Here is a 12191-nt window from a genome sequence, read left to right on the forward strand (position 1 = left end):
CCCCTGTTGCTTTCAGTTGTTTACTTGTCTATCCACCATGAGCCAAGTTCAAATCCACCTTGAGCAGCTGTCACTAGTCACCCCTGACTTGGGTCACCACAGCAGAAATCCAGCTGTTCTCTGCACCTCCAACAGGAAAGTCCCAGACTCTTCCAAATCCCTGTCCACCAAGTGAAACCGAGCAGAAGAGCTTCCTGGCCTGCCCTCACCAAGGATGCCACCTCTATATGCCATGTACCAAGTTTTCCTCTTAATTTCCATAGAGCATTGAAGTACACACTCCAAGTGTGCAGGGTTAAAAAAGGGTCAATTTTTTTATCAGTAAATGTATAGGCACGTATCTGAAGTAGGGGAATATATCGGTATTTAACTTGATAGCAGAGCTGATGTTAATTGTGTGTGTTTGTGTTTTCTATTTTTATCGAGCATCAATCGCTGGTTTTGGCATGCTGTGTGCTTCACAACCTTTGTGAAAAACTACAATGATGAATGAGCAGCTACCTTGGAACTGGAACTGGAACAGCCTGTGCATGCTATACCACAAAGGGTTGGGACAGAAGGTGGAGAAGTCCGAGGTGCTCTTGTTCAGTTCTTTAACACTGTGTGATAGTGGCCAGGGCCATAATTATAGCTCTACCTCCAAGTAGTGTAAATTTACACAGTTAAAAAAAAAAAAAGTTCCTGAAAATAACCTTACCCACAAGAGTTTAAATGGTAACTAATGTTTTTTTATTTATTTATTTATTTTTGTTGTGTTACATGTTCCCATTTGTTGCGACAACTGTTTAAGTAAGGTTTGTGTATTGTTTTAATTTTTTTTAAACTAGTTACCCTTTCAGATGTTCCTAATCAGTAAGATTGTCAATTAAGAATGTTGTTTGTGTGTTAGTAAAGGTTTTTGTTAAGTTATGCTATTCTCATAACAGAAAATCTGCAGGATAGTGCAGAATTTTAAGTATAACTATTAATTTGGTTTAAGAGTTTAATATCTTGTTTTGTATTATTAAAAGGATTTTAAAATACTTTGTGTATTTCATCCAGAAGTGATATAAAATAGGTAGTAAAAAAAATCATGATCTATGTCTATCAATTTTTTAAAATTGAAATTACGAGTTAAATCAGTGCCTCTTTCACGCTACAATATATTCAATAAACTGGCTTGCCTTGTTTTTAATACATAAAACTTCAACTATATACAAAAATATGCATTGGGCTTTAAATGTGTACAAAATAAGACATATTAGACTTAAATGTGTGCAAAAGAACTCTGAAAAACAATTCTTAACTCCATATGAAAAACATGGGGCTAATAGTTTTTTTATACACCGAAATAAAATAATTAAATATTGAACTGCACTGTCGAGTTGCATCGTCATCTGGTTTTTCACTTCAACTAAGCTCTCAGTCACTTTATGTAATTATTTGGTTGTCCAAATGAAGAAATAAATTTGATCCATTTCATACAGTGGTTCCCAACCATGGTCCTGGAGGACCACTGTGTCTGCTGGTTTTTGCTCCAACTGAGTTGTCAGCTACTAAATCGAATACTTATCTAAGCTACCTCCACCTGTTAAGAGTTGAAACATTTGAAAATGTGTAAATCAGTACATTACTTTAATGAAGTGTTCAATTCTGTAATTGTGAGCTCAGCTGAAACAAAATCTAGCAGATGCAGTGGTCCTCCAGGATCAGGATTGGGAACCACTGATTTAGTACATGGAGAGGTTCAGTTAAAATGAACACCAGAAGACACTTCAGCTTGTGAGGACTTTGGTTTCACAAACTCTGAACTTAATCCAATGCAGGTTCTGAAGCGGTGGCTGTAGCCTCACACTCCCTCTGCTCTCTATCCAAATTGAGATGCCTTTCCCTGAATTTCCGGTCAGCATTTCGATTAAGCAGCTGTCATCTGACTCCTGAAGGCACCATTCCAACTCCTGGACAGAACTGGACATCTCTGACTGCTTCCGCTTTCTGCCAGGAAACAAAGATACAGACAAACTTGTAAAGATGTAAACATTTCCAAACAGCCAAACAAAGATGCTAGCTCAATTAAACAAATCTGTAAGTATTTCCAAGTGATTTTTAGACAGTTTTTTACCCTGCCTAGACCTGCTAATCACACTATTCGAGTGGGAGGGAGGGTTGGTGCAGGCACAGTTGAAGAAGCTGCAGAAGAGCCTTCAATCTTAGTGCAGGAGTCATCCAGGACTGATGCATAATCCTCTGAAAAGACAAAATGAAGGGCTTAAACTATCATAAACACAAGCGAAAAGTTAAAACAGTTCACATTCTACACCTTTAGTATTTTTTCAAATTTATGTGCTCCAGTATGCCTGCAGTTTGAAATATAAGAATGATTATACAGAATATTGTCGTGTTTGATGTGCCTTATTCAGCAGGGAAGAGAGTGGTGTATACCTTAATGGAACAAAATAATTTAATTTCATATTATTAAAGTTATATTAATTACTACCAGCTGCCAGTGGGCAGCTGGTGTAGTCCCCCTACTGGACTACTATGACTACGACTACTTTTTAGCACCTAGAATTCTTTTCCAGCTGGTGTGTTCCCCAAATGTGCCTCACATAGGACTAATAATAATAATAATAATAATAGTTACAGATAGTTGTGGCAATGTGCCCCGCCCGTGTGTATTTTTGTGTTTTATGTTGTATGTTGCGTGTGTTAATGTTGGTGTATTGTAGTTGGTACATGGGATATAATGTGGGTAATGAGTGTTTAAAATGTATAATTGTATTTAGGCACAGGGATTGCACTTCACTTCACGTGCATTTAAAGTATTTAATATGTGAGCACGGGGTTGCACAGAATTAGTTCACGTGCTGGGATTCAAGTGAATAATTAATTAGTAATTGAATCCCGGCACAGCAGTATATATAGATGCACAAAGCACTCACTCGGGGTTGTGTGTTCTCTGAGTGGAGAACAGGTGTGGAGAAGGAGAAAATAATAGTAAAATAAAGTAAATATAAGTTGTTTAGACTCACCGTGTTTGTTTGTCTGTTCATCCACCGTTTGTTTAAGTTTTAGTCTGTTTTGTTTGTCTATTTATTTTGCCTGACGTCATCCCTACAGCTAGCCTGTCACATAGTATTTCAGTAAACACTTCAGAAAAAACAGATTTAAATTAGGCCTATTAAAAACAAAATCTAAACGTAACATTCAAAAATAAATTTATCTTTACAACTTGTTTTCATACATGTTAATATTAAAAAAAGAAATACTGTATTGAATGTGATTTTCACATACTTTGCACATTTCCAATATATATATATTTTTCTGTTAAGGACCGGTTTATAAAAAAAAACACAATAAAATATGCGCAATTACTGATCACTTTATTCATTAGAAAAATATGGAATGCAAATAATGAAACAGCAGTAGATGTTGCAGTTAACACACTGTAAGTTTTTGTGTCTCTGTTTTAAATGATACCTGTCAGCGTTAAACAATTTAAAGGAGAAATACTTTTAAAACTTAAAAAAAATAAAAAGTGGCAAAGCTTAAAGAATGTTGTAATATGTAAACTCACTTTCATTCTGTGTTGGACAGCACATCGATTCCAGAAGACAAGTCGCGAGTTCAACATATCATTGCAGGTCTGTGACCAAGAACTGAGTCCATTATATCATAATATTTACTTTTTTTGCGGTCTGACCCATTTTTATTGTTATGATCTTTTACTTTTTTGTAATCCTGTTTTAATTTTTTTTTTTTTTCACAACACTGTTTTGCGCTGCGGTTTAGTCCCACATTACTCAATTCCAAAGAAATCTTTTGGTTGACTTTATCATTTTGGACAGAAGATTACAGCTCTTGTTGTACAGTGGAATCTGCTCATAGAGTCACAAGTGCCTGTGTTTCTTCAACTTCCCATGACTTTTCTCTCCTCCGCATTGATGTTAGCCGCCATTGTTGACATGTTAACCGCCTTCACTGCAGACTGACACGACAACGTACGAGTTAACCCCGCCCCCATCCTTGCTCAGCACCGAGCCAGTACCAGATAGCTTGCCAGGCCAGAGTTTCACGGTCCCGGCTCTGCTCGACTCGACAAAATGACAAGTGTGAAACTAGCTGTACCAGCTCGGCTCAGGTGTGCAAGTGTGAAAAGGCTATTAGTGAATTGGAAAAAGGTAACCTTGTTCATTGTAAAGTGTACCGGCAGGAACAGAAGCAGGTCTTGGACCTACAGTTACCATGGGAGAGATCTATAGGGATGCCCTCCTATAGCGCTTGTGGCAAACCGACACAGTCCTAAGACTGATGGAAGCCTACTGTCAGAGCCCTTACAGTCTTCGCAATGGCACTGCAAGCAGAGATCAGGGTGGCGCACAGCCCGACCTGAAGCAGAGCTATGCCCAGCAGCACGGGGTACAAGGCCGCTGTACAATATGTGTAAGTAGTAAATACTAAAAGCACGTAACAATAAAAAACACATTCATTAGTGTAATTACACAAACGAATAAGCAGATATAAGTAACTTGATTCTTATCTGTCTGTAGTCTCTCCTGCTGAGGTTGGATGAAAGGAAAAATGATGTTGATGTCTGTGTCTGCAGTCCACTTATACCCTCGGGGGCGGGCACGACTGCGTCACAGGCTCGGACATGCAGCGTTGATATATCTTATTCAGGGTCTTTAGGATAAATATCCATTAAGTAATGATTATATTTGATAGAGAACAATCCACTATTATATTTTGTCAGCTCTGTGAATGGAGTCTCTGTTTTAGCATAGAAAGTAGCTTCTTGGTCTGTGAAAAGTTAGTAGCAGGAATACCACAATATGTGGCATATAACTTTTATTAATTGGGGTCCATTAACACAAATAACCCCTTATTTTCATATTTGAACTACCACATAAATGTGCACATTAAATGCCAGGGAGCTTAGCAGTAAATAAAACATTTGCGAAGGGGAGGAGCACTCATTGACTCGATGCAGACTTGGTTGGCACTGCCATCCTGAGCTGGTGCCAGTGTAGGAGGAGGGGGGAACTCGAAGATGTTCAAGCTAGTGGGCACAGTTGATTTGATACAGAATTACTAAAATGATATAAACATAAGGCTGCCAACAGAGATGATGTCAGACTGCACTCATCCAAATTCTGTTACCACTACGAACCATGAAGCCAGAGACAAGAAGCCATCGTCTGAAGGGAAAGGAAGGCATCCTCTGCTTTGCATGCCAGGATTTGCATTTTGGGCAAAAAAAAATACAACTTCATGTGTGTGTTGCTTCAATTAAAACCAAAAAGTGCCATGTACAGATTTAACCACCTTGTTTTCTTGAAAACTGGTCATGCACCTCATCTGTTTTGAGAGTACAGCCAAGACAGAACCAACTATGTTTATGTACAAAATCTTTTTTAAAATTTGTTATTACATTTACAGTATTAGTGTTTGCAATATTGTCACTGATCCCTCTTTTGTTCTTTTGAAGATCTTTCAGTTTGTTTATTTTTTGTATTTAAATTTGGAATATGCAGATACATGAAAACTTGCTGCTGCTTCCTGGTATCACTTTGTGTACTATTGTCTAAACTCATTCCAGTGGTCAAGCTGCTATTTGGCCATTTGAACTACAACAAAGACAACAGCTTATCTTTTTATAATGTTTTGTATTTAAATATTGACATTAAAAATCTAAGTGCTAAACGATTCTCAGCTCAATAAAAGGTGTCAATATAATGAAGCTGATGAGATGGATTTCAAAGCATCCCTAATAAAAGTTTACCACGGTCAATTAGTACAGTTATTTTGCAGCATGCCTTCCAGTGGTTGTAATATGAATGTAATTTGCCATAGATTACCATGGCTTGCCATGTTTTTAAAAAGAAGATATGTGATTTACAATACCTCTGTGGGCTTTACCATGTTTTCACTATGCTTTTACTATGTTAAACTTGCAAGGGTATCGCTGGCTCTTTGTAATATAATTATGTAACAACTTAGGACAAGTAAGCAACTTCTTCTTCTCTACATTTTCTCTTGTGTTTCTTTGTTCTGTTCTGTATCCCCCTGTTGCTTTCAGTTGTTTACTTGTCTATCCACCATGAGCCAAGTTCAAATCCACCTCGAGCAGCTGTCACTAGTCACCCCTGACTTGGGTCACCACAGCAGAAATCCAGCTGTTCTCTGCACCTCCAACAGGAAAGTCCCAGACTCTTCCAGATCCCTGTCCACCAAGTGAAACCGAGCAGAAGAGCTTCCTGGCCTGCCCTCACCAAGGATGCCACCTCTATATGCCATGTACCAAGTTTTTCTCTTAATTTCCATAGAGCATTGAAGTACACACTCCAGGTGTGCAGGGTTAAAAAAGGGTCAATTTTTTATCAGTAAATGTATAGGCACGTGTCTGAAGTAGGGGAATATATCGGTATTTAACTTGATAGCAGAGCTGATGTTAATTGTGTGTGTTTGTGTTTTCTATTTTTATCGAGCATCAATCGCTGTTTTCACTAGGCTTTGTTTTCACTGTAAAGAGATTTATTTTTGTTGTCACTGATTGTGTTTTGGGATTTATATTGTTGCGTTATTTTGTTTTCTTTCGATTGTTTGTTTGTTTTGTTTTTGATTTTATATATATATATATATTTCTCGAAGTTGCTGCTCACTTCACATTGACCCCATGAGAATGTTGGATAACCAGTTTAGTTTTTGTACTGACGCTAACGATTTTCTATGTTGCTTTACTACACTGACTGTTACGTGTCTCCACTAACTGGTTAATATCATTAAGCACTGATTGGACTCTGAGGTTTCGTTGCACTATGATAAATGTGCATTTGAATATCTAGTCTGCCTATTAGGCAGCTAATACTACTATGCATTAATGGCACTTTGACTTTGCTGCTATACATATTTAAATGAGACTATTGATTAGTGTATAAATATTGCACCTTGCTATTTTCCACATGAGACTTTGCTGCTATACATAATGAAATAATTGATCTATGTACAATTATTGCATTTTGTTTTGCACATTGAAGTTGCTTTCTCCTACTAGGTTTGGATCTTTAAGAGTATTAATAACTGTAAGTGATTGGGCCTTCTGCACTTTAGTTATAGCTGAGCTGTTGGTGTCGTAAAGGAACTATTGATTATTATTTGATATTGGATTTTTCAGATGTTACACCAACCTAGTTGTCTCTCTTTGAGTGGATAGCACTGCTTGTGTTTAACTATTTTAATTATTGTCTCCCAAGTTGCCTTAATACATCAATCTAACTGATATTACTGTAATTGTTTTGTTTGAATTACACTGTGTAACAATTTTTTTTTTTTTTTTTTGGTTCCTGGGTAGTAAGTGTTATTTCCTAATTGCTTATGCCTCAAAAGTATAGAAAATGGCTATTATTCCCCACAAACTTTGCTTTTGTGACCAGGACAGTGATATTTTGAAATCTACCTATTTTCCAGAACATTCCAGATAGATTCAGTGCTGAGTAAACTCAGAGTAACTTCTAGAACTTTCTAGTAATATAAATAGTAGTATAAATACAGGGGCCTTAAGCCCACCAGTTCAGTTTAGTTCCAGCTGCCTAAGTGGATACATATCTGCATTTTTCTGAGATGGCATCAAGGTCATAGGAGACTTCAAAATGGTGGCATTCCTGATGGGTCTCCAAGGCGGTTTTACCAAGTTTCCCTGCTATCTTTGCCTTTGGGACAGCAGGGACACCAAGGCGCACTACCACAGGCGGGACTGGCCACAGTGGACCGAGTTCTCTGTGGGGAGGAACAACGTCAAGTGGGAGCCACTGGTGGACCCCCGGAAGGTGCTGATGCCACCACTGCACATCAAATTGGGCCTTATGAAACAATTTGTCAGAGCTCTAGATAAGGAGTCGGCAGCCTTCAAGTACCTTCAAGACTTCTTCCCTAAGCTGTCCGAGGCAAAGGTCAAAGCCGGTGTCTTCGTCGGACCACAGATAAAGAAGATCCTGGAGTGCAATGAATTCCCCAAGAAGCTCACTAGTAAGGAGAAAGCGGCTTGGAACAGCATTGTTGCAGTGGTTTGGGGCTTCCTGGGCAATCACAAGGCCGAAGACTATGTGGAGCTGGTTGAGACACTTTTTATGTTTTCCTTTCAAAAGTGGAGTCCTCCTGGGTCTTTTTCCATGGAGCCCACTTTCGCTCAAAAAGCGATGGATGGTGCGATCAGAAACTGACGTACCTTCACCTTGGAGTTCAGCTTGTATCTCTTTGGCAGTTATCCTTGATTCTTTTTCTACCATTCGCACTACCTTCTGTTCAATCTGGGGTCGATTTTCCTCTTGCGGCCGCGCCCAGGGAGGTTGGCTACAGTTCCATGGACCTTAAACTTCATAATAATATTTGCAACTGTTGTCACAGGAACATCACGCTGCTTGGAGATGGTCTTGTAGCCTTTACCTTGACCATGTTTGTCTATTATTTTCTTTCTGATCTCCTCAGACAACTCTCTCCTTTGCTTTCTCTGGTCCATGTTCAGTGTGGTGCACACAATGATACCAAATAGCACAGTGACTACTTTTCTCCATTTAAATAGGCTGAATGACTGATTACAAGATTGGAGACATGTGTGATACTAATTAAAGAAACTAATTAGTTTGAAATATCACTATAATCCAATTATTTATTATCTTTTCTAAGGGGTACCAACAAATGTGTCCAGGCCATTTTAGAATATCTTTGTAGAATAAGCAATAATTCAACTCTTTTCACGGCTTCTTTGCTTTATTCTATGACATACCAAAAGCATGCAAGTGTACATGATAAAATAGCTTTTAATTTCATCACTTTTCAGGAGGAATGAAGCATTATTTCAATGAGCTGTAAGGGTACCAACAAATTTGAGCACGTCTGTTTATATATATATATATATATATATATATATATATAGTAACACAGAAAGGGCTCTGCATGTAAATAGTTGGGTGATGTTTGTGTTTTGGTGGTGGTTGGCAGGGACGGGGTTAATTCCTCTCCTTGCCAAAAACATGTGAGAATGTGGCTGTTCCCAAACTAGGTAATTGGTGTTGATTGGGAACAGCCACAAACTATAAAAGAGAGCTTACAGCTCCATTAAAGAGAGAGATCACCAGGGAGCTGGGATAAGAAGTGTTTGGCTGTTTAAAAAAAGGTAAACTGTTTTGTGACAGTGTGTGTTGACAGGTAAACGGCTTAGCCATCCTGTGTGTTAGTCAGGGACCTGTTATATGTAACGCAGCCTCTCTGTCGTCGGCTTGTTTGCCCTTTAAAAACACAGACCCAGACACAGAACTGCACAATGAAGCACTTTCGTGCACTTTTATTACAAAATAAACAAACAAAACAAAAACCTAGCTCAGACGTAGAGCCTACCTTCACTTAACAGGTCCCTGACTAACACACAGGACGGCTAAGCCGTTTACCTGTCAACACACACTTTCACACACTTTTTTTAAACAGCCAAACTCTTCTTATCCCAGCTCCCTGATGATCTCTCTCTCTCTCTAATAAAGCTGTAAGCTCTCTTTTATAGTCTGTGGCTGTTCCCAATTAACACCAATTACCTAGTTTGGGAACAGCCACATTCTCACATGTTTTTGGCAGGGAGAGGAATTAACCCCGTCCCTGCCAACCACCACCAAAACACAAACATCACCCAACTATTTACATGCAGAGCCCTTTCTGTGTTACAATATATATTAGTGACAAACAAAGAGGTCGGTCTAAACTTGTGCAGATTAAAGCAGGAGAGACACGTACAAATATGCTAACACACAACAAAGTTCAGTGTAAAACAGGGTAGCACTTGGTTTATTCCACAGTTCGAAAAGCAGGTCAGTAAACAGGCAAGGGTCAGGTACACGTAGCAGGTTATCCACACAAAACAGTCCAGGTCAAAACTCACAGGTACCAGTAACTCAGTCTCGCACAGGTTTTCTCTCTTTCCTTCTCGCAGCACAATGCTGTCTCCTACTCCTTCACCATCTGAATGGGGCTGTCCCTTTTTGTATCATTCAAACGCCCCATCATTGTGACATCATTTCCTTACAGGGGGCTGTCTGGGAAATGCAGTCTCCCTGGGTCGGCAGTTCAAGTCGGGTAGTCAAACAATCCACGGTCGGTAATCACAGGGAAACAGGTATTAACAGGCACTTAAGTTTCTTTCCACTCACTCTCCTCCAGCACAAAGCTATCTCCTTATTCCTTCACCAACCTGTTGTGGACTGTACCTTTTTATGCTGATTCATCCTTAATTCTCACATAATTTCCCACCATGAGGTGGTCTGGGAAATTAAGTTTCCCTTGGGTCGACCATCTTACTTCCGGTAATGTGCCAGCAAACTTGCCCTCACATACCTCCCATTAATGACTCTACCCCTAGCGTTCTCCCCGGTACGCCCGAGAAGACCTGGCGGTTCCTGTGTACAAACACCTTCACCTCGTGTTTCTGTCAAGGGGTTAGTGTTTCCACTACCTTCACCTCAGGTGTGTGCAAAACTAGTATCACGACATCACCTCGAATCCAGGACCGCGCAGACATCACCGCGAGGGACATTACAGCGACTGTACATAACAGTGCTGCAACATTACCGCGACAGACATTACAGTGACTGCACATAACAGTGCTACGACAGCTAATAAGACTTAGCAGTGTCAGTGAGACTTGTGTTGCACAATTGTAAAGCAGTTGCATACCAGGTTTGAAGATCTCTTGCAGATTGAAACGCAGCCCCCCATCCCATTTCTCATAGCATCCATTTCTCAAGGAAGAAATAAACAGTGGTTGTTACCACTATTTTGGCCCCAAAACTGCCTTTGGTGTGTTTCTTTTGTCTGCCGCCACCACAATATGTATCGTGTGTGTGTGTGTGTGTGTGTGTATGTGTGTGTGTGTATACAGGGTCGTCCAAAGTTTACAAACCCTAATTTATGGAAGTGTAACACCCTACAATTAATGCTGAATACATGTATATAGTACATTCCTATAAACACCCCTATTTATTTATGATAAATATATGTAGATGGTTGTGGTCGTGTGGTGACGTCAGTTCAGCTTCTTACAGTTACGTACTGCTTTGTTTGTGTTGTGCTCTTGTAGCCCTGAATAAATATATAAGAAATACAAAAAAATCACCATTTAATGTGTGTAACAGAAGCATACATTGGGATACCTTTGACAAACAACTGTGAATATCGGCCAATTGCAATATATGCCGAGACCTTGAGGGTAGGAGACTCACTCAAATAAAGATATGAATGCACAATTAAATAATAATAAAAGCTTCTGCTTGGTACTCAGATACAGGGGAATGGGGAAGAACACCAAGTCTCACGCTATCACTGGAAGAATAGGATCTTGCTTCTTTGACAATTCATAAATATTAGCGGATGTAAATATCACTGTGATGTGTTTCTGGGTATACGCATATATTAGTGGTGGTAGATTATGCAACGCGATACCCAGAGGCAGTTCCATTGAGGTCCACTAGTGCTGCTGCAATAGCCACAGAGTTAGTGCAGATTATGGCTAGAGTAGGGATCCCCAAGGAGTTTTTTGACTGATCATGGAACCAACTTTTTGTCTAAAACGTTACAGCAAGTATATAAAATATTAAATACGTCCCATCAGGACATCTGTTTATCATCCACAGACAGATGGTTTGGTGGAGCGATTTAATCAGACCTTGAAGCAGATGCTGAGACGTTTTGTAACTTGAGCAAAAACATTGGACATCGTTTCTTCCCTACCTCCTTTTTGCAGTGAGACAGTTGCTGCAGAGTTCGACAGGGTTCTCCCCCTTCAAGCTCTTGCATGGCCGACAGCCTTGCGGCATCCTCGATCTGTTTAGAGAGGGGTGGGAAGAGCACAAAGGCTCGTGCAAAAATGTAGCGACGCATGTGCTCCTACTAAGAGATTGCCTGGATTTGGTTGGTCATTTGGCCCAGGACAACCTCAAATCGGCTCAGCACCGGCAACAGCAGCATTACAATAAAAATGCAAGAATTCAAACCTTTCGACCAGGAGACAAGGTAATGCTGCTGCTTCCCTCCTCAGAATCGAAATTATGTGCTAAATGGCAGTGGCCATATGAAGTGATTCGGGCTATAGGAAAGGTCAATTATGAAATTAGACAGCCCGATCGCCGTAATGAACGTGAAATAAGGGAGACCTTATTATAGCCCCAGACAAT

The 12191-nt window shown here is 39.6% G+C and overlaps 1 long non-coding RNA gene across 1 annotated transcript; it reads right to left on the minus strand.

Annotated features, from left to right (window-relative positions):
- Positions 1–865: 865 nt before the first annotated feature.
- LOC131737142 (uncharacterized) lies at positions 866–3947 on the minus strand. Its single transcript, XR_009328715.1, has 3 exons — positions 3557–3947; positions 2102–2226; positions 866–1974 (listed from the first exon to the last, which is right to left on the minus strand). It is a non-coding gene; the product is annotated as an uncharacterized LOC131737142 (long non-coding RNA).
- Between the last annotated feature and the right edge of the window lie 8244 nt (positions 3948–12191).

The sequence above is a fragment of the Acipenser ruthenus genome, chromosome 5, assembly GCF_902713425.1.
Source record: "Acipenser ruthenus chromosome 5, fAciRut3.2 maternal haplotype, whole genome shotgun sequence".
Classification (NCBI taxonomy): Eukaryota; Metazoa; Chordata; class Actinopteri; order Acipenseriformes; family Acipenseridae; genus Acipenser; species Acipenser ruthenus.